Genomic DNA, 21,159 nt, shown 5'->3' on the forward strand with positions numbered 1-21,159 from the left:
ATGGATTCACCTGAGGATAACCCAACCTAGACGCTGGAGTATCTTAAAATGTTGATGGATGAAGCTTCCTAAGCAATGCCAGTTGCCTCTTAAGTCTCTGAAATGTTAACAAAGAACCTCAGTAACTTAACTCTCAATCCTAGTATCAAACTATCATATCTACCAGAAGATCCACCTCAGTTTATTGGGAAGTTTCCTGGTGAGAAAAAAACCCAATAAGAGGAGAGGCATGAGGACACTGTTGAGTGAGCAGAGATACAGGATCCAAAGGTTGACTGAATCTCTTAGACTTTCCTACGGCAAAGGAGTTCCTCAGTCTTACTACCAAAGAGAGCTACAGCAGGAGGAGGACACAGACTGGATCAAGAGTGCGAAGATTTCAATGTACCTGTAGTTACTGCAGGTTTAACAGAGATTCTTCCGAGGATAATTATGAGAATTATCACAACACAACATACAATAATTATGCCATGGAGTTGAATGGGTCATAAACCTTATTCCTGTATTATTTTTTCTTGCTGGTAATTTTAGGATTATTATGAAGCAGCTTGGGAAAGACTGTGTGCCAGTATTTTGATAACCTATAAGCTGGTCTTTTGTTCTTGCATTTTTTTTTCTACCTTAATCTGGTTAACTTATGAAGAATCTATGTAGCTTGTATTTGAAATGATTTGAATATACTTTAGTTTCACTTTGATTTGACAAAAAGAAATACTAATTAGTCTCGATAACTCCAGAAAGAATGAAGGGATGGAGCCAAAGCAAAAACAACACCCAGTTGTGGATGGGACTAGTGATAGAAGCAAGGTTCGATGCTATAAAGAGCAATATTGCACAGGAACCTGGAATGCTAAGTCCATGAATCAAGGCAAATTGGAAGTGGTCAAACAGGAGGTGACAACAGTGAACAACGACATCTCGGAATCAGCGAACTAAAATGGACTGGAATGGGTGAATTTAACTCAGATGACCTTGGAAAAAATGGAGTAGCCATCATGGTCAACAAAAGAGACCGAAATACAGTACTTGGATGCACTCTCAAAAACGACAGAATGATCTCTGTTCGTTTCCAAGGCAAACCATTCAATATCACGGTAATCCAAGTTTATGCCCCAACCAGTAATGCTGAAGAAGCTGAAGTTGAACAGTTCTATGAAGACCTACAAGACCTTCTAGAACTAACACCCCAAAAAAGATGTCCTTTTCATTATAGGGGACTGGAATGCAAAAGCAGAAGTCAAGAAACACCTGGAGTAACAGGCAAATTTGGCCTTGGAGTACAGAAGGAAGCAGGGCAAAGGCTAATAGAGTTCTGCCAAGAGAACGCACTGGTCATAGCAAACCCTCTTCCAACAACAAAAGAGAAGATCCTACACGTGGACACTGAAATCAGATTGATTATATTCTTTGCAGCCAAAGATGTAGAAGCTCTATACAGTCAGCAGAAACTGTATAGCTAATGTGGCTCAGATCATGAACTCTTTATTGTCAAATTCAGACTGAAATTGAAGAAAGTGGAGAAAACCACTAGACCATTCAGGTATGACCTAAATCAAATCCCTTATGACTATACAGTAGAAGTGAGAAATAGATTCAAGGGACTAGATCTGACAGACAGATTGCCTGATGAACTATGGACAGAGGTTCATGACATTATACAGGAGACAGGAATCAAGACCATCCCTAAGAAAAAGAAACGCAAAAATGCAAAATGGCTGTCTGAGAAGGCCTTACAAATAGTTGTGAAAAGAAGGGAAGTGAAAAGCAGAGGAGGAAAGGAAAGATATACCCATTTGAATGCAGAGTTCCAAAGAATAGCAAGGAGAGATAAGAAAGCCTGCCTCAGTGATCAATGCAAAGAAATAGAGGAAAACAATAGAATGAGAAAGACTGGAGATCTCTTCAAGAAAATTAGAGATACCAAGGGAACTTTTCATGCAAAGATGGGCTCAATAAAGGACAGAAATGGTATGGACCTAACAGAAGCAGAAGACATTAAGAAGAGGTGGCAAGAAAAAACAGAAGAACTGTACAAAAAGATCTTCACAACCCAGATAATCACGATGGTGTGATCACTCATCTAGAGCCAGACATCCTGGAATATGAAGTCAAGTGGGCCTTAGGAAGCATCACTATGAACAAAGCTAGTGGAGGTGATGGAATTCCAGTTGAGCTGTTTCAAATCCTGAAAGATGACACTGTGCAAGTGCTGCACTCAATATGCCAGCAAATTTGGAAAACTCAGCAGTGGCCACAGGACTGGAAAAGGTCAGTTTTCATTCCAATCCCAAAGAAAGGCAATGCCAAAGAATGAATGCTCAAACTACCACACAATTGCACTCATCTCACATGCTAGTAAAGTAATGCTCAAAATTCTCCAAGCCAGGCTTCAGCAATACGTGAACTGTGAACTTCTACTTGTTCAAGCTGGTTTTAGAAAAGGCAGAGGAACCAGAGATCAAATTACCAACATCTGCTGGATCATCGAAAAAGCACAAGAGTTCCAGAAAAACATCTATTTCTGCTCTATTGACTATGCCAAAGCTTTTGACTGTGTGGATCACAATAAACTGTGGAAAATTCTGAAAGAAATGGGAATACCAGACCACCTGACCTGCCTCTCGAGAAACCTGTATGCAGGTCAGGAAGCAACAGTTAAACTGGATGTGGAACAACAGACTGGTTCCAAATAGGAAAAGGGAGTACGTCAAGCCTGATGCGAAGAGCTGACTCTTTTGAAAAGACCCTGATGCTGGGAAAGATTGAGGGCAGGAGGAGAAGGTGACGACAGAGGATAAGATGGCTGGATGGCATCACCGACTCAACGGACATGAGTTTGAGTGAACTCTGGGAGTTGGTGATGGACAGGGAGGCCTGACGTGCTGTGGTTCATGAGGTCACAAAGAGTTGGACACAACTCAGCGACTGAACTGAACTGATTAAGTCTCAGGTAATGTCTGTTTCATAAGCCTGTAGTTCTGTAAGATGAAACTCAGTATCAAGAATTTGAAACAAATTAACTTGTGGAAGGAATGTAAAAAAAATATTGGTTGGCTTGGCCAGAGCATTGTTAGTATGTTGAAATGTAATAAAAATTTTAGATGTGCTGTTTCAATTTTCAGTAGTGAATAAATGTGTTTATAGAGGATCTTAATAAAACTTGAGACTTATTTGAACACCCTTTAAAAAAAGGAATTTTATCCAAAAAATTGTATTGGCAAAGAAATATGAAAATCAGTCTGATTAACTAGCTGCCCCTGAGTGAAAAGATGACATAATTATTTTGATAAGACTGAAATCGATACTCAAACGACTAACAAATCCTTTTGCAAGATCTGTGGTTTCCAATTCTTTTAATTAAATAAAATTTTTAATAAAATTAAAGGAGGAGTCTATTTGGTAATGTGACACTTATGAGGAATTGTTGTGATTGTTGGCATGTAATTCAGAAATAGTTCAAAGGCTTTAGGGATATCATTTTAACAGTCTCTTCCTTTCCTAATGTGAACATTTCTCAACATTTATGTCTATAAAAATAAAAAACAGGTAGAGAATTGTTGGGCTTCCCTAGTGGCACAGCACTAAGGAATCCACTTGCCAATGCAGGGGACACAGGAGATATGAGTTCAATCCCTGGGTCAGGATAATTCCCTGGAGTAGAAAATGCCAACCTACTACAGTATTCTCACCTGGAAAATTCCATGGGCAGAGGAGCCTAGCGAGCTATAGTCCATTGGTTCTCAAAGAGTCATTGGACATGACTGAGCACACACAGAGAACTGTTATTGCACTTTATATCCTTCCACCATTAGGTAATATTAGTCCAGGAACTCCTAAACTAGTTGAGGAAAAACACCATATTTTTCATTAAGAGATACATTTTTAATAAAAATTGTACTTTTTTCAGTTTCACAAGTTAAAAAATATGTAATATATTTATATTGCTTAATAAATTGTGTACTAACAATCTGATTCACAAGAAACTTTACAACAAAGCCTATGGTCATAAGAAACAAACTTAAATATATACTCAATTTTGTTGCAAAGAAGGTAACAGTGATCAATAAAAGACTTTAAAGCATACAAATATACTAATTAGGATAAATTTCTAGGGGAAGTGAATTAGAAGTTCAATAAGAAGAGGAACCATATAAAATTTAAATAAATTGTAAATAAAGGGAACCATCTAAAATTTGTTAAAGAACTTGTTCATGTATCATTAAACGGATGCTGGTGGGCATCAAATATTTAGGGTATTTGCAGTCCACTAGATACATTTAAGTGGAGAAGGCAATGGCACCCCACTCCAGTACTCTTGCCTGGAAAATCCCATGGACAGAGAAGCCTGGTAGGCTGCAGTCCATAGGGTCTCGAAGAGTTGGACACGACTAAGCGACTTCACTTTCACTTTCCACTTTCATGCATTGGAGAAGGAAATGGCAACTCACTCCAGTGTTCTTGCCTGGAGAATCCCAGGAATGGGGGAGCCTGGTGGGCTGCCGTCTATGGGGTCGCACAGAGTCAGACACGACTGAAGCGACTTAGCAGCAGCAAATACATTTAAGAATGATATAATGGTTTTAGTTTAAAACATCAAAATTTGCAGTAAGTCAGAAATTACATCCTCTACAAGTATTTATATGATGGAAAATTTAGGTGTCAATTTAGGAATGAACAAGGAGATACATAGTTCTTTAAAATTCTTTTACAGAGTTCATTTTTAAAAATGTCTGAAGATCACCAGCCTATACTGTATATTGTGGAGATGGGTTTCAAAGGTAGAACAGAACCTGCTAGAAATGATCTTCGATCCTGCATTCCAAATTATATTTCTCCCCAGTTCTCCTGAGTACCTGAAATTACCCATCATCAGAATCCTAATACTTCAAATTCAGACACTGGTTTGCCACAGTTTTTGTTGTGTAAGAGAGGTGATTACCAAACAGATTAGGATCTGCAAGGAATATGAGAAAGGATAGATGTATTTTATTATAGAAAAAGGTGGTGGGGGTACAAATTAGGACACCTGAGTATTAGTCTCTGCTCTATGCCTATCTAGAAGTTTATGCTACAGGACAAGCTACTATATTCTCTATCTAGGTAAAGTTAATATAAGTTAATAAAATAACTTGTTAAACTTCCACCAAAAAGGAACAGGGAGAGGGCACCTTAAAGGTCAGGCTGCTTATTTCTGTACCAGGAGGTACAGAAAGGATCGGGACTTCCCAGGTGGTGCTAGATTAAAGAATCTGCATGCCAGTGCAGGAGATAAGAGACAGGTGTTCGATCCCTGGAAGGGAAGTTCCCCTGGAGGAGGGCACAGCCACCAAATCCAGTACTCTTGCCTGGAGAATCCCGTGGTCAGAGGGGCTGGCTCCTCTGACCCCCATAGGGTCGCAGAGAGTCCAATACGAGTGAAGCAACTTAACACACAGCACATAGAAAGGATTAATTATTAACCACAAGAATAGGCCATCAATTGTCACTCACGCCCCCCTAAGCCGAGAACTTGATAAGAACTATAGCCCCAGTTCCACCTCTGGAACTGTGGTGCCCAAACTAGGAAGATGCGGAACAGAGAATGTCTAAAACCGAAAGGGAGGCTTTGTGGAAAGCAATCACCCATGCCTCCTGCGGCATCTTTAGCTACCACAGACCCCAAACACAGTACTTTGTAAACGTTTCTAGTTTATTGGAATACTGCCTTCAAAAAAATTTTTTTAAGTTAAATTTTTTTTGGGGGGGGAGGGGAGAGAGGAGACAAAAGAAAGGAGTTAAAGTCTAAAAGGACAGAGAGGGTAAAGCTTCTCACCTCATTCGTCCAGTCACCCAATTCCTCTTCTAAGAGGCAACCTTTACCAGTTCCTCATCTAACTTCTCTCTTTTAGTTATTTTTACCAAACACTCTCTTTTACTTTGTTTGAAAATCCTCCAATCATAGTCCCTCCTGGTGACAGGAGGAATCCATAAAAGGCCCTGGCTTTGTTCACCCCGAAACGAACCTACGAGGATCAGTAGTAGCTGGTTTTGAGGCTGGGGTGGGACTGACGGGGGAATGAGAGTGAGAGAACCCGAGAGGACCGTCAGGGCGCACTCCCTAAACAGGCGAGTCGCTCACGGCTCCTCGACGTCGTCCTTCTCAGTAAGGTGCTAGTAATACCTGCAGTTGCTTCCTTCAGGGGGTGGGTCGAAGATCGCAGGCAGTGCGTGCTGACTGCGCACAGCAAAGCGCCTCAGGACCCTAAAGGCGCAGGAGGCCGCCTGGCGGCTCTGAGCCCTGAGAAGAGGCAGGGCTTCCCTCACAATCTGCCCCTCCGGCCCTCCCCGGCACCAGGAGCGCACCTTCTCGCCCGCAGGCGGCCGACGTGACGGCGCAGAGCCCGCGGGGCCTCGGACTCCTCCCCGCGCCCGCCTGAGGCCTCAGGTGACCGAGTCCCCTCTTCAAAGGAACAGGTGGCGGCTCCTTATTGCTATAGAGACGACCCGGCTCGCGAGCCGCGCCCAGGCCCTGACCGGGGCGTCGTGACGTCATCACGCCCTCCCCGGGCGCCCAGCCTGGCGGGCGGCGCGTCACCCGGGTCGGGGGGCGGGGCGGGGCTCTGAGGGGCACCGTTCGAGACCCCGGCCGCCCGGGCTCCGGCGGCCCGGGAACCGGGATAAGCGAGACGGCGGCCGCCGCGACTCGGGGTGCGGGGTGGAGCCTGCCCTGTATTTTCTATACGGGTTCCCGGGCTCAGTGGAGGCCCGCCGAGAGGAGAGGAAAAGTGCGGCGGCCCTGGAACCTGGATATCGCGCGAGGCAAGCGGCTCGCGGGCGGGCGGGCTATGGCGCAGGCGGGTTGCGGGGCCGGCGCTGGTGGCGGGGCCCGGTGCATGGCGGTCTGTCGGCGGAGTCGCCCTCGGGGGCTGTCAGGTTGGTGGCTGCGGGAAGAGTGGGTCCACCGTGCCCAGGTGGGAGGCCGGGTGGGCGCAGGGTCCCGGGAAGGTCCCGAGCCTGGCGTGCCCACCCTCCTCTGGCCCTGTAGCTCGGTGGCCGGACTGCTGGTCGGCGGCCTGGCCCTCCCGCACCTCGGGCCCCGGCCCCCATCCCTGCCCCCCAATTCCGCCCTGCGACTCCTGCCCTGTGACTCCCACACCCCACCGTGTGACTGCGCCCGCCCCCATCTCTGACCCCCCACCCAGTGACCGTAAGACCTCACCAGCTAATCCTCACTTCTTACTCATTGACTCTGGTCAATCCAGGAACTTCCCCTGCACTGCCCAGGGACCCACCAACACAGTGACTCCCCCAGCTCTGAACCAGTAACTGATGACCAGACATCCCCACATCCCCTCAAACCTTACTGACTCCACTAGTCTGGTAACCCGTCCAGTTCTACCCTGTATTCCCACACACACACAAACTTGGTGACTCCCCTCAAACCTTTTCTGGTAACTCCTAAACTCAGCCGTCTAAAATAGTTTCTCACCCAGTCATCTTCTAGGTAACCCTCAATATCTGATAATCCATTCTTTTCCCTGTAACTTCGTGACCTCATTCCATGTTCCCCCTCCATCCCGAAGTCACCTCCCCTGACGTCCCTGTCTGCACTTCAGCCCCCCAGTGTCAACCAGCACATGACTTAACAAGTGCTGTAGCACAGAGCTGGTGCCCAGGAAACTATAGAGATGACTATGAAGCAGATGTAGTGGGAGGCATCAGAGAATCTGGATTGAGTATGTGGTCCCAGATTCGTCTTAGCTCTGCCACTAGAAGTCCTTTCCTCTCTCTGGACCTGAGTTTCTCATCTCTATTATGGTAAGGTTGGGTTAAATGACCTCAGTTTCCTTCCAGCTGTGAAGTTCTAGAATTCTCAATCAAGATAATATTTGTTTGCAATCATTTTTGTATTCCTAGTTAGAAGTTTACGTTGTAACCTTACCCCAGGATCCACTCACTTCTTAACCTTATTCCTTCACTCCTGTGACTCCCTACACAATAGGCTGTACCCATTTCCCTTGATCAAGCCTCATCAGTTAACATGTTTGCAAAGCAGGATAAGAGTATTTCAGCTTGGGGTATTGATGTGATTAGACACCTCCTCTGGTTTGACTCTGGCCCTTAAGCTATGGTGCCTTGGGCATATCTTTTAGCTTCAGTTGTCACCTCTCCTCCTGGAGGATAGCAGTAGTGCTTGAGGCATTCAAGCACTTGGCACCAAGCCTAGCCTAAGGGAGCCCTTAAGTATATGCTGAGAAGCTCTTATGGGTCTTAACTCCACCCTGGATGCTAGGGAGTCAGCAGATAATGAATGCAGGGCTCACACTTTGCATTATCTTTGGACCCCTGAGCTCTTGGGGTCCCTGTCCTCGTAGATCTCCTATGGCCCCCTCAGTTCTTTGGCTCTTGACTCTGGTATCTCCTTAATGAAGATTAGCACTACTGTGTACCACGCTTTGTATGTGTAAATTAAGTTTTCCCTTCACAAACCCAAGATGTGATTCTTCCTTTGTCTACCACTATCTCCCATACTTTGTTTGTTTTGGTTTAGTTTTAAACAAATGATGAACCTGGAACTCACACAGATGAGTAGCAGAGCTGGCTATCTGAACCTACGATCTTCAAAACTCTTTTGATCCATAGCTCCTAAACCTACCTGGGTTTCCAGGTTACCCTCAGCCCCTTGTTCCTTATTTTCTAATAATTCCTAAGCCCAACATCAACACTTGCCATGACCTCCAAGGTTTCTATTAATATTAACCTTCGCCACATGGCTTGGTGTCTTCCTCAACCCATTATTCATAACTTCTGACCCCAAGTGTCCTGAGACCCCTGCACCTTAGTACCTCTCTTTATCCTTTGTCCAAATATCCTCTCACCCTATGAGTCCTTGGAGCTCCCGCTTATCCTAAGGCGTCTCCCATCTCACTGGCACTTTACCCCAAATCCTCTCATCCTAAGTCTGCTTACCCCTAGGTATTCATATAAATAAGAGATTTCCAATCTGTTATGAGTGTCCAGCTGCCTCCCTTCTGCCATCCATAGCTACATCCTATTACCCAAAACCTTTATCTAGTAACCACTTCACCCGGCTTCAGTGAAGTGACCCCTTTCCATTCCAGTGGGAACCCATCCTTCATAATCTGTACACCCTCCCATTCAAAGGTCCCTCCTTTTCACAAAGGTCCCGCCTGTTCAGTATCTTGTGAGATCCTGCCTCTCAAGATTCTTGGATCATGTGGCATCTTTCTCACTTCCATCAGTGATCTTTTCAAACCAGAGTCGTCCCTTTCTTTATCCCTATTCCTGTGCCCCATCCATTCTCACAGTGCCTTTTTCCTACCTTACTCTTTTTCTCTGATGCATCCTCACCTCACCAATCTTGGTAACATTGATTATGATGTAAACCTTTCTTCCATCTTAATTCTGCCCTTCTTCCACTCTCCTGTGCATCTAATTCCAGGGGGATATGAATGACCAGGCACTTTCTCCTTCCTACACAGCCTGGCCAACCAAACCTCATTGGTTTGTCCAAAGAGCTGCACTCTTCTGATAATAGATCACTAAGGTCACAGTCCTTTAGGTAGCCAGGAGAGGGTTCTTGGAAGTCCTTCTGAATCCATCTAGCCATGTCTCCTTGACACAGTCTCTTCTGTTTATGAAGCTCCTTGTTGTAAATGCTCTCAAAGAGTAGAACACTTTGATTGTCAGCCTTGAGGTAGCCCCATTGTTTTCCAAACCCTGGGAGGACTTTCCAGTTCTCTGCCACCAGGAGACCGGATGGTAAGTAGCAACATGTGACATGAAAGATCCACTTCCAAAAGTCTATTCTGTGGGTCACTGAATTCTCTGATCCCGTATAATACACGTATTGGCTGTATAGCAGTAAGTTCAGCAGAGGGCAAAACTAGAGTTAAGGAAGAGGTAAATCTTAGGGTCTGCAAATTCCGTGAATTGATTTTTTTAAAAGGAACTTTCTCGCCTTAGGTTTGTTTAATCTCTCAGGCTAGAATGTATTCTGCCTTGGATGTTAGTTATTCCTACTCCACTTTTCTCACCCAACACCCATCCTCCACCCCACAACTGTGATTTCCTTAAGAACAGAGGCTGGGTTTTCTTATCCTCTATCATCTTAATCCTGTCCCTCATATGTAGCAGGTAGTCAGTAAACACTTACTGGATTGAACAAGCTCATTCAGAAATTCTGCCTCAGATACAAACAAGTGAAAACAGCTCATGTCTACATCTATTTTGTAGCTACAAAACCCTTCTTCCCAAATCCCTCCGAACATGATAAGTGGCAAGTCCCTTGATTTAAACAGTCTGGAATTTAGATACTTCCTTTTTTAGTCATTGCTTTGGGGAGAGAATGGATGTAAGTGCTTTTTTCTAAACTGTATTTCTGGTAAGACTAGAGAAATTGGTTGATATAGTTGCTAGAATACAGTGTTAACAAGACCAGAATGTGTCATATGTAGATCAGTTCTCAAGAAAACAGCTTCATGAAGTATTTAGTGGGGGTTGCAGAGACAGAGAATAGAAGAAACCAAATTGACATAATGTTGGTAATTGTTGAATTTGGGTAATGGGTTCATGGAGTTCATTATACTATTCTTTCTACTATTCTGCATGTTTGAAATCCATAATAAAGAGTTCGAGAAAGAAGAAGAGGACAGCTAGGTGAACACGTGCAAGTTTAGCACTGTTCCTTGAAAGATACCTCAAAGCAGATGAGTTGCTGTTAAACTGAGTCAGTACTGCTGTCTAGTCCCAACCTATTTTTGACCTCTTCTGTTTATGAGGTATCAGGAAGCCAAAGCCAAAAATTAGCACGATGCAGAATTGTACCATCCTGGCAACAAGCACCTGTTGCCCTGGTCCTGCCTTGCTTTCCAGCCCAGACCTGGTTTCTTGTAGTAAGGGACTGGGCTGGACCTAAGAAGAAGGAGAAGCTGTGCGGGGAGTGAGGGAGAGGTCAGAGCTCAACCAGGGTCTTCCCCTTCTGGCCTGAACCCTTTAGATCACTGGGAGATTCTAAAGGTAAGGATGTTCATTCATTCATTTACTCATTCATTCATTCCACTAATGTTTGCTGAGTATCTGCTAGAAGCCAGGTACTTTTCTGGTACCGGGGATAGAGTAGTGAATAAAACAAAGCTCCAGGATTTAAGTAGCTCACCTGTTGGGATGAAGCAGAAGCACATGATAAACAAGTAAAATATATATGGAGAAAATTAAGCAGAGAAGGAAGATAAAGAGTACCAGAAGTCAGGGTATTAAATTTTATTAGGGTGGTCAAGGAAGGTCTCACTGAAAGGTAACATCTAAGCAAAGACCCAAAGGAAGTTAAGGGGTGAGCCAGGCATTTATCTGAGGGAAGTATATTCCCTCTGCTGTCAGAGAGCAAGTGCAGAGGCCCTGAGGCAAGAATATGCCTCATATGTTCAGGAGATGTGAGGACACCAGTCATTATGGCTGTAGGAGGGTGAGAGAGGAGAAACACAGCAAGAGATGTGGGTGGGAGGAGATTTGTGGTAAACCGTATTAGGCCTTATAGGCCCCTGGATTTTTTGTGAATTGTGAATGAGATGGGAGCCATTGGAGGGTTCGAGGCATGCAAGTGGCATGATCTGACATAAAAGATCATTGTGGCTGCTATGTTGAGAATAAGCTGTAGTGGGCAAGAGTGGAAGGAAGGAAACTGATTATGGAACTACTGCTATAGTCCAGGCAAGAAAAGTGGGTAGCTCGGACCCAAAGTAAAAAGCCGAAGCGTGAGAAGTGCTTGAATTCTGGATATGTTTTGAAAGAGGAGCCAGTAGGATTTGCTGAAGGATTGGAAGTGGCATATGAAAGAAATAGAGAAGTTGAGGATTGCGCTGTCACTTTTGGCCTGAGCGGTTTAACAGTGGAGTTCCCATTTACTGAAAAGCAGGAGCCTGGAAGAAGGGCACACAGCAAGGAAGGGAGCTACGGGGTTCACTTTTGAATATGTCAAGTTTGAGGTGTTTCGGGACATGGAAATATTGAGTAAGCAGCTAGATACACAAGTCCCCTCGACTCGGTGAATGTCTGCCCTTCTGGGAACTGAAAAAACTGTTACCAGGCCAGAGACAAAGGCGCAGAGTGGAAGGACACTGAGGGCTCCGGTGTGAGGCTCAGCTCTGCCCCCGGGTAGCCATGTGATCCTCTGGGGACTCCTCTGGCAGCTCTGGCCTCGATCTCTTCATTTGCAGAATGACTGCTTTAGACTAGAAATGAGCTGTCTTCTCAGCCCCTCCCGCTGTGAGAGCTGATGAAGCAATGCTTAGAGCTGGTGAGATAATGTATCTGTATATCTGAGAGCATGTTGGAAACTGCTGAGCTCTACACAGGGTAATGTTATTGGTGCTGAGTCCTCCGTTCCTTCACTAAAGCAATACCCAGTGAATGCCTGCCATGTTCTGGGCTCTGGACACAGAGGATCCAATGACAGGGAGATATATCCGTGCCCTCATGGAACACTGCAGACGAGCCGCCTGGTGTAGTAACTTCATTGCTGAGTGCGGAAGAAGTGGCTGGGGTCTGACGGTCGGTCTAGTGTGGTGTTGGCCAGGGAAATCTTGTTCTTGAACTGGGTCTGGGAGAAAACTGTGGCTGTCATAGATGAGGCAAGGTGGTAATTCAAGTGAGGAAAAAGTGGGCATCCATCTGGGGCTGGAGAAAGAGCTGGGACGGTGGGGTTCAGTTCCTTCCCTCTTCCATTCCTTCACTCAGCATGTACTCTTCTGCCAGGAACTTCTTCTAGGGAGCTTATGTTTCTGCGGTAGATGAAGTGTTTCAAAGCCAATCTCAGAAGTTTCAATCAGATCTGATTCACAATAAGTGGAGCTGATTTAGGATTCAAATTTGAGCTAAAGAGCTCAGTTAGCTATGTGACCTAGTAGTGCTATTCATTTAGCATCTGTGGGCATATTCTTTGTAAGGTGCTAATTAAGCCGAAATGCTTGCTCTCTAAGAACTTGAATTATTAGCAGTTTAACAGTAAGTAGGAGTGTGTTATTTTCGTCCCAAAAGAGTTAAGTTTAAGGGAAAAATAACATAACTGGCAGAGTAATCCCTTCACTGCATCTGGAAGCACAAACATCTTATCCTGTGTCATTTAAATGTTTATGTTTCTATTTAAGGAGAGTCTCTGACCAACTAAACAAGAATATAAGATAAAAGGACTTTGGCAGTCCAGTGGTTAGGACAGGTTAGGACTCTGTGCTTCCGTTGCAGGGGGCACAGGTTCAATTCCTGGTCAGGGAACTAAGATCCTGCATTCTGTATGCCTTGTGGCACAGAGAATAGTAATATTTTTTTAAAATACAAGATACAGCCCATCTCCAGAGAAGGCAATGGCAACCCACTCCAGTACTCTTGCCTGGCAAATCCCATGGACAGAGGAGCCTGGTGGGGTGCAGTCCATGGGGTCGCTAGGAGTCGGACATGACTGAGCGACTTCACTTTCACTTTTCACTTTCATGCATTGGAGACGGAAATGGCAACCCACTCCTGCATTCTTGCCTGGAGAATCCCAGGGACGGGGGAGCCTGGTGGGCTGCCGTATCTGGGGTCGCACAGAGTCGGACACGACTGAAGCAACTTAGCAGCAGCAGCGGCAGCATAGCCCATCTTAATGAACAAGATCCCTGGAGAAGGGAATGGCAACCCACTCCAGTATTCTTGCCTGGAGAATCCCATGGACAGAGGAGCATGGCGGGCTATAGTCCATAGGGTCCCAAAGAATCAGACGCGACTAAGCGACTAACACTTTCAACTTTGAATGAACAGGTCACTCGCAAAATGAGAGTGGGTATGTAAGCAGCATCTTGTGCAAGTAGCTCTTGTTTTCTGTCCTGTCTTTTTCTGGGATGAATGTTAGACCTCAGCGCCTGAACGTTTTCTGGTGGGGTTAAGCATTGACGGATTGTTCTCTGGAGAACCTGCAGCCCCTATAGTGCCATCAGCAATGCACACTTGCGCCTGCCTCTCCTGCGCTTGACAACATTGATGGTTGGATATTTCTTTTTTTTTTTTTAATTAATAGACTATTTCTTAGAGCAGTTTTAGGTTTATAGAAAAACTAAACAGAAAGTACAGAGAGTCCCTGTATACTCCCTTTTTACGCACCCCCTACCCTAACCCTCCCAGTTTCCCCCAGTTAGCATCTTACATTGGTGGGGTATATCTGCTACAATTGATGAACCGATGTGGAGGCATTATTATTAACTTAAGTCTATATGGCTCACTCTTTGTGTTGTACACTCTGGATTTTAACAGGTGTACAATGTCAAGTATCCACCATTACAGACTTATGCAGAATAGTTTCACTGCTCTAAAAATGTCTTCTGCTCTGCCTATTCATCCCTCCCCTCCTTCCCCGGCACCCTTGACAACCACTGATCATTTCACTGTCTCTTTAAGTTTTTTCTTTTCCAGAATATCATATCATTAGAATGATACTGTATGTAACCTTTTCAGACTGGCTTCTTTGACTTAGCAAAGTGTATTTTAAGGTTCCTCTATGTCTTTTCATGACTTAATAACTTTTCTTTTTATTGCTAAATAATGTTCCATAGTATGAATGTACCACAGTTTGTTTATTGAAGGATGTCTTGATTGCTTCTAGTTTGAGGCAATTATGAATAAAGCTGCTATAAAGAGCCATGTGCAGGTTTTTCTGTAGACATAAGTTTTCAACTCATTTGGGTAATTACCTAGGAATAGGATTTCTGGATCTTATTGTAAGAATATGTTTAGCTTTGTAAGAAACTGCCAAACTGTCTTCCACAGTACCATTTTCCTATGCCATTTTGCATTCCCACCAGCATTTGGAGTTTTCAGTGTTTTGGATTTTCAGCTCCTGTAATAGGTGTGTCGTGATATGTCATTGTTTATTGGCTGTGAATACTTTCGCTTTGATTTTTGGTAATTCAAAAGTATAATATCATCATGATGATTGTTTCTTGTTCTTTAATTACAAATGAGAATGAACCGTTTTTGTGTGTTGTTTACTTAATATTAGTGTTTTTTGGCTTGTGTGGATTCATATTGTAGCCTTATTTGTCCAGGGGAAATTTGGTATTATTCTTGGAGGTTTGTAAGTGTCTGCTGTGGCTTTTTCTCCACCTAGTTTTCTTTTATTGTGGTAAAATACACAGAACGTAAAATTTGCCGTCTTATCCGTTTTTAAGTGTACAGTTCAGTTACATGTGCTTTTTTATTTTATTGGAATATAGTTGATTACAGTGTTGTGTTAGTTTCTGCAAAACAACAAAGTGCATCAGTTACACAAGTGCATCTATCTGCACTCTTTTAGGTGCTTTTCCCACACAGATCACTACAGATTATTAGTTTCCTGCGCTGTGCAGTAGTTCCTTATTAGTTATTTATAAGTTACATGTGTTTTTAATATCATGCCTTATATTTTATTTCTTTACTATTTCCCCCTAATGCTGAGGGTTTTTTAAAGCCAACTCTTCTGACTTAGATTTCTTATGCTTCAAAGGGCCAAAACTACCTCCTCTTCCTATTTGAGATCTGGATATTATTCCATTTTGATTAACTGATAATATAAATTTAACCTTTTTGTCCCAGAGTGGTTTTAAATAACGTTTCTAAATAACTGTGATGATCCAGTCCCTTCTGAAACTGTCAAATAGCCCTTCTCAAGCACGCAGTGACCCCAAGCTGAATTCCAGTAACAATTCAAATGTAACCTCCTCATATCTGTATTAATTTGTTTGTTGATATAAAGTGATATCTTTAGGATAACCCTTCCAAATTGCCTTTTTTTCTGGACTTTTTTTTTCATGGACTAAAGGTGAGTTTGAAACTAAGCCATGATTGCTCTGTTGAGTGTTTACAAACTGAGGTGTTAAATTCACTTAAACATTTGTCTGAAAATTAGATTTTTAAGTTATCTGTTTTAGTTTAAATGAATGCCATTCTGCAGTAAAGGAGACTGTATTTTCATTGGCTTTTTTGGAATTAAAAATAATCTATTTTGCCCACCCTTTTCTGTGACTAATTCAAACTTGTAAAATGGCAGTAGCCAAATAGGAACCATACTAAAAAGCACTTTGGGCTTTTAACATCAGTGTGCCTTTTGGAAAGAGATGTTTAGCTGATGTTTTAAATGTGTTTCTGTTATTAATTTCCTGTTTTCTCTTTAGTTTTTGGAAACCCACAGAACCAAGCCTGTTTCACTACGGGTTTTGTGTGTGTATTGAAGTCTTTTTCTATAATAACAAATACTGAATCATTTTACTACAGCCCTTCCAAATCTGCTTCTTATTTGTTTGCCGCTTGACTCCCTCAGTCTTTGTCCCTCCCAACCTAATGTCACTTTGTCCTTTCTGAGAAGTTTTCTGTATTTCCATATTAGTAATTATCTGAGTGAAAATTGTCATTTTTTCCCCAAAGTTGAACATTTCTCTGTTTCCAAGCAAATGTTTTCTTTTTTTGGTTCCTTTGTACCCTCTGGGCTGACAGAGTCCAGAAACCCTTATTTCAAATGTTCCCAGAATTCGGGTTAGCAGAAAATGATAGACCAGCAAACAGGTGCCTATAGTCCAGGCGAAGCCCTGCTTAGGTGTGGATCAGATTAGATCTGAACCATGACATAGTGGAGAAGCATGTGGCTACTCTGATTTCCCATCTGTCACACTTCTTATTTTTCTGCTTTGAGGAGACAATTTAAGCCCATCTTTTTTCACAGAGAAAGATTCAATGTATCTAAAAAGTTTTTATAAATGTTATCTCACTGGTAACTCTATGTTTACAAGAGGAAACACATTTATACATTATGAAGTCATAGAGCTGTTTCCTGCACCAGAACCAACAATAGGTTAAGTTCATTTAAAAATGTAACAAACAGGAACTGAACTTGCTGCTATAATTCTGGGTGTGTCAGTCTCCCTTTTCATCCCTACCTTTTGTGTGGCTCTTATTCCTCACCACACCTCTCCCTAGACTAGCTCTCCATTCAGCTCGGGTCATTAGGGAGCTGGTAAAAATTACACCCTCCCAAAAAGAAAACATAGCAGCTACTGCTCCCCCACCCCCAGCTCCCCCCTGCCCTTTGTCAGAGGGCCACAGGAGTTACAAATCTGAAATGTCCAGTACAGGTAGGAACTGCTCAGACCCAGCCATCCTCAGGCAGTGGCAAGCCTTCTTTGGCTTTGCCAATGTCCCTGCAGTAGTACCCGGGTAGTACTGGCACAGGAGGCTTTGGAGTTGACCATTATTTAACAAAAGAAAGGGAGAAAAATGGCAATCAGACACTTGCATGTGCCTGGCAGCCAAGAAGCAACTTCTCACCATCCACAGTCAGGCACTGTTGGAAGGCGGATTCAGCCATCCGGAAGGGCTAGAGAGCAAGAGGGGACTGTTTTATTAAAGGTTTATGTTATGAGGCTTAAGGAGGAAAACTGAATATTTAGCCTGGACATGAGAACATGTAAAAGAGTGGGGATTTGTTTTCTTTGAGTCTAAAAAGCGTTATTTTGGGAAATGTGGCTGCTAGCTGTTCCCTCCTTCTATGTGGTCAGGTTGAGAAGAACCAGGATTAAGTTGCAGTGGGTGAGGTGAAAGTTAAACAACCAGTATTCAAGTGTTCTAAGAGCTGATGTTGTGTTGCAGTGGATTAGCAAAAGGAGGAAATAAACCAGATATTAAGAGGTATGGACTCCGGGGCCAGCCAGCCTGGCTTACATCCTGGCTTCAGCACTAACTTGTTCTAGCACCTTGAGCAAATTACTCCACCTCTAAGCTTCAGTCACCTCAGCTGTAAAATGGGGATAGTGTACTCACTTCCTCATAGGATTGTTTTTAAGATTAAAAGGGATAGTATAGAGTACTTTAAACAGCAGCTGACATGTATTAAGGGCTGTATATTTAATAAATGTAATTACATGAACGGTGGCAAGGATTTTAGGGTCATTTGGGCCAACAGTTCATTTTACAGATTAAGAGGCAATAACAGAAGGTGAAATTGAGGTGACAAGCCTTTCTGCAGATCCCAGGCTGTTGTCAGTACTCCTAGCTGTTACAGAAATACTCATTGCTTCAGAAGCATATCCTTTTAGGTTCCCCCTTTCATCCCCTTCCCTAGAGCCGGCCATTTCTTGAGTAATTCCTGTGTGCCTTCACTGTGCTAAATGCTGATGTATGTGACCTCATTTCATCCTGACAGTAACATGTGACGAACATGCCACTGTTATCCTCATTTTGTTTTTAAGATGTATCATCTAAATTTCAGAGAGGTCCAGTTACTTTCCAAGGACACACAGCTTGAAAGAGGCAAAGTCTAAGTTAGAACCAAGACTGACAGCAGAGCCTGTGTTGTTAACCATGGCACAGATTTTCCTCAGAAAATCTCAGTAGAATACAGATGAGCTAAGTTAAACCAACCATTGCCTCAGCAGCCACAGGGCCCAGCCATAAAGATCTGAGGCCGTTTTGTAATCCCTTTTCAACTTGTAGTCTGCTTTGTTTTCAGACATAGGTCTCTCAGGTGTATTATTTCTGATACGGTGCTGTTAATATGAAAACAGTTCACCAAAAGAACTTCTCTCCCTGGTTAAGAGAATGAAAGTCGAAGGTCCTCGGGCAGTCCAGTAGAGGCCAGGCCCAGGGCTTTCATGAGGTAGGGACCATGTTGGGGGTCATCAGGACTCTGGGCAACACTGGGGTCAGTGCCAGGATCTGAGTAGACCAGAAAAGATGAGTCATATATCGGCATTCCCACCTAGACCAATGGTTCCTTACCTCCTTCAATCCCTGTTAGACTCCGATGACAGCCATGACTCTCCCCTCTTCAGAAAAATGTGCAAGCTCACACACCAAAACGTGTTAGCAGGTGGCTTCAGGGTTCGTGAACTCCAGCTAAAAACCTCCGTGTTAGGCAGCACAGTAGACTGCCTAGGAGCACTGCTCTGGTGCCAGGTGGCCTGGATTCAAATCCTTTTCTTTCACTCACTAGCTGTGCAAGCTTGAGTAGAGCTTCAACTCCCTCAACTGTAAAATGAGGATAATAATAGTATTTAATTAAAGGGTCATTATGAGGATTAAACAGGTTACCAAATTTAAATGCCTAGTACATGGTTAGCTCCCTGGTCATAATCACTCTCAGTGGCAGTAGCATTGCTGTCCCCAGAGCTTAGCCCATTCAGTAAATGTTTATGGACAGAAGGAATGAATCATTCCAGTGGAGATGCCAAGTCTAACACAGAACATCCCCACCAGTGTGTCACAAAGGGGCTATAGTTATGTCAGGGTACTTACCCACTCAGCCCTTTGAACTGCCAAAGCTCTAGCTGGTTGCTCATGACTTCAAGCACCAGCACCCAAAGTGTGACATACAAATATCCTCTCTGGGTGCCCTAATGTGATAACAGGCTGGGCAGCACTGATTGAGAAGATGAGCCGGCAGCTAGTAAGAATCCAGTAGGCCGTGCAGACTTCGAGTCCAGGAGAATCCTATGGATTGGTGGCAAAGAGGACCTTGCCCTGGAGCAGGGCTCCAGTACACTCCGTCCCACAGCAGATGCACAGTGAGCGCTGCCAGTCGGACGCGTCAGTGCTTCCCTGCTACAAGGACCGGCAAGTCACAGCTCGAGGATTTGTGGAGAGCCTGCAGTGAACCAGGAACCAGGTTTGGAGCCCGAAGTCTTGTGTAGGCAATGCGTGTTAAAGAGGAAGAGCTAGGCATGTGACCCTAGGACTGTGAGTGCCAGGAAAATGTGGTGGCCAGGGCTGCTGGGACTCCTGAGGGGACCAGCCTTGCCTGCAAGGTGAATGAATTCCTAGGGTGATAGGAAGCCACTGAAGAGTTTTAATCATGGAAGTAGTAGGTTTATATTTATACTTTAAAAACAAAAAAGGCATTCTGACACAAAATTTGAGTGAGAAACAGGCAAGAACTTATTGGCACATATTAGGAGGTTCTTATATTAGTCAACAGGTGTGGTGATACTCAGCTGGAATTAGGTACCTTGACTTTCTTGTCTGTCTTTTAATTATTTAAATTGAGGTATAATTGACATGCAACATTATATTTGTTTCAGGTGTACAACATGAGGCAGTATCTGTATATTGTGAAATGATCGCCACGGTCAATTTAGTTAACAGCCAGTACCATGTGCAATTACAGAATTTTTTTCTTGTGATAAAACTTTTAGATTTTATTCTCTCAGCAACTTTCAAATATGCAGTACACTCTTATTAACTGTAGTCATCATGCTGTACCTTACATCCCCCAGGACTTATTTTATAACTGGAAGTTTGTACCTTTTCACTCTCTTTACTCATTTTACCTACCCCCAACCCCTGCCTTTGGCAGTCACCAATCGGTTCTCTGTATCTATGAATCTTTTTTTTTAAGGATTCCACATATAAATGAGATCATATGGTGCTTATGTTTTCTCCGCTTGACTTATTTCACTTAACGTAACGTCCTCAAGGTGCATCCATGTTGTTGAAATTGAGTGTGTCTGTGTGTGTTGTTGCTGCTGCTGCTGCTAAGTCACTTCAGTCGTGTCCGACTCTGTGCAACCAGGCTCCCCTGTCCCTGGGATTCTCCAGGCAAGATCACTGGAGTGGGGTGCCATTTCCTTCTCCAGTGCATGAAAGTGAAAAGTGAAAGTGACGTCGCTCAGTCGTGTCCGACTCTTAGCGACCCCATGGACTGCAGCCCACCAGGCTCCCCCGTCCACGGGATTTTCCAGGCAAGAGCACTGGAGTGGGGTGCCATCGCCTTCTCCGGTGTGTGTGTGTAGCTCTTTGTTTATCCATTCACCCGTCAGTGGACACTTAGATTGTTTCCATGTCTTGGCTATTGTAGATAATGCTGCAATGAATATGGAAGTGCATATATCTTTTCAAGTTAAGGTTTTTGTTTTCTTTGGATAAATGCACAGAAGTGGGATTGCTCGATCAAATGGTAATTCTACTTTAAGTTTTTTGAGGAGTCTCTATACTGTTTTCTATAGTAGCTACACCAATTTACATTCCCACCAATAGCACACAGGGTTCCCTTTTCTCCACATCCTTGCCAAAACTTATTTTTTCTTATCTTTTTGGTAATAAAATATTCTGATAGATATGAGGTGATATCATTATGGTTTTGAGTTGCATTCCTCTGGTGATTAGGGG

The 21,159-nt window shown here is 43.6% G+C and overlaps 1 protein-coding gene, 1 long non-coding RNA gene and 1 pseudogene across 8 annotated transcripts in view; 2 read left to right on the forward strand and 1 right to left on the reverse strand.

Moving 5' to 3' along the window:
- Positions 1 to 491, forward strand: LOC105603664 (developmental pluripotency-associated protein 3-like; annotated as a pseudogene).
- A 5,522-nt stretch (positions 492 to 6,013) lies between these two features.
- ZNF76 (zinc finger protein 76) overlaps positions 6,014 to 21,159 on the forward strand; it is a 29,570-nt gene continuing 14,424 nt past the window's right edge. For 3 of the 6 annotated variants that reach the window (XM_027959159.3, XM_027959165.3, XM_042237004.2), the window contains exon 1: positions 6,602 to 6,798. The gene's annotated coding sequence lies outside the window, so the exon portion shown is untranslated. Of the gene's footprint in view, positions 6,425 to 6,601; positions 6,913 to 21,159 lie in introns of those variants that run through there. The other 3 variants (XM_027959160.3, XM_027959163.3, XM_042237001.2) reach the window with 2 other exon arrangements.
- Positions 7,638 to 19,671, reverse strand: LOC121817378 (uncharacterized). 2 transcript variants are annotated; one of them, XR_006057251.2, is made up of 3 exons: positions 19,291 to 19,671; positions 18,775 to 19,023; positions 7,638 to 12,779 (listed from the first exon to the last, which is right to left on the reverse strand). It is a non-coding gene; the product is annotated as an uncharacterized LOC121817378 (long non-coding RNA). The 2 variants fall into 2 exon arrangements; XR_009597555.1 differs by lacking the exon at positions 7,638 to 12,779 and having other exon boundaries at positions 15,205 to 19,023.

Source organism: Ovis aries, chromosome 20 (genome assembly GCF_016772045.2).
Source record: "Ovis aries strain OAR_USU_Benz2616 breed Rambouillet chromosome 20, ARS-UI_Ramb_v3.0, whole genome shotgun sequence".
NCBI lineage: Eukaryota > Metazoa > Chordata > Mammalia > Artiodactyla > Bovidae > Ovis > Ovis aries.